This window comes from Cynoglossus semilaevis, chromosome Z, assembly GCF_000523025.1.
Source record: "Cynoglossus semilaevis isolate Cse_v1.0 chromosome Z, Cse_v1.0, whole genome shotgun sequence".
Lineage (NCBI taxonomy): Eukaryota > Metazoa > Chordata > Actinopteri > Pleuronectiformes > Cynoglossidae > Cynoglossus > Cynoglossus semilaevis.
The window spans coordinates 20,580,622-20,582,495 of NC_024328.1; positions in this window are offsets into that span (position 1 = coordinate 20,580,622).

Sequence of the window (1,874 nt, forward strand, 5' to 3'; positions counted from 1 at the left end):
AGCTAGCTCTCTGGGCAGAAAAAAGGGTCTGCATCTCACCGACATGAATATGGAGCAGGGCCTCCCATTATTTATATTGTACACTTATTTGTGTTCAATTAAACTAAGCTTAGTAGCATGTAAAATCAATGTACAAAACAATTTTGTTGAAATAGATAACCCTTGTTAGAAAATAATGGAATTCCCTATCATCATTTGTATTTATTTTATTGTATTGTCTGTAGCTTAGTGATTAGTTGAGTTCTCAAATTCATAGTTTTTGTATTTCCTTTCTGCTTTCATGTAAACCACAATGTGAAGTCCTGTGAAAATGACATAAAGCTCAAGCTTTTTTTTCTGCCACCCACCCACCCATTTCAAGCAATACTGACCATTTATTAATTGTGATGCAGCTGATGTTTTCATTTGGCCTCAAATAATAGTTGGTAGTTAGACAACTGTCAGTGATACACTTTCTTTTCTGCTTCCAATACCTCAGTAGCTGAGTGGGCAGTTGCTGTACTATTGCAGAAACAGTGTAGGTGTGGGACAGTGTTAATCAGCACCATCCGTTTTACACTGTAACAATGGACAGTGACCCTTTGTCACTCGCCTCTGTATAAATACGTCAGAGGATAACTTATTGACCTGACAGCTTTACTCATTAGGTGAGGTTCCACATCCTTCTGAATACATCGTTCTGTAAGAGGTGGCCTTAAGTGGAGCCCTTTAGACTGAGTACCATACTTTTATTGGCTATCGATTAAAAACTCTTATGATAAAATGTATTATTTTTGATTTTACTAATTTTACTAACATATTGAACTATTTGATTGGCCACAATGACATTAAACAGGAATATGTTAGTGAAGAAAAAGAAAATGAAGAAAATCAATGATGTCTTTTTGAACACTCAAGGCATGGTTTGCAAACTCTTCCAAAGAAGGCCCACACTGCCCCTCCTACAGACTCATGGGGAACGATGTTTTCCAAACACAGGAGTTTACATTCAGTGACAAATTAAAAGATACAAATTGCAAAATAAACAAGACCAACATTAAAAAGCAACCTCCTTGAACCGCAACCTTAACGTGGTGGAGGGGTTTGAGTATCCGAATGAACCTAGGAGCTACAGTATGTTGTCTGAGGCTTAATGGTAGGGTCTCCCAAGGCAAACAGGTCCTAGGCGACGGATCAGACAAATAGTGGTTCAACCCCATGTTCAAGCATAAGGATGTCCATCAGTGCACTTGGCACCAGGACACCCTAGGCCGGAGGTCAATGATCGACTTTGTAGTTGTGTCATCTGACATCCGGCCGTATGTATTGGACACTAGGGTGAAGAGAGGGGCTTAGCTGTCAACTGATCACCACCTGGTGGTGAGTTGGCTCCGCTTATGGGGGGCCAAGCTGGATAGACCTGGCAGACCCAAACGTATCGTTAGGGGCTGTTGGGAACGTCTGGCGGAATCCCCGGTGAGGGGGGCCTTGAATTCCCACCTCCAGGAGAGCTTTGAACAGGTCCCGAGGGAGGCTGGAGACTAGTCTGAGTGGACTATGTTCTCCACTTCCATTGTTGGCGCGGCTGTTTGAAGCTGCGGCCGTACAGTCTCCGGTGCCTGTCGTGGCGGAAATCCCCGAATCCGGTGGTGGACACCGGAGGTATGAGACGTCATCAAGCTTAAGAAGGAGTCCTACTGAGCCTGGTTGGTTTGTGGGACTCCTGAGGCAGCCAACGGGTACAGACAGGCCAAGCGGACTGTGGCTCGGGTAGTTGCGGAAGCAAATACTCGGGTCTGGGAAAAGTTCAGGGAGGCCATGGAGGAGGACTACCGGTCGGCCTCGAAAAAATTCTGGCAAAGCATCCGGCGCCTCAGGAAGGGGAAGCAGTTTCC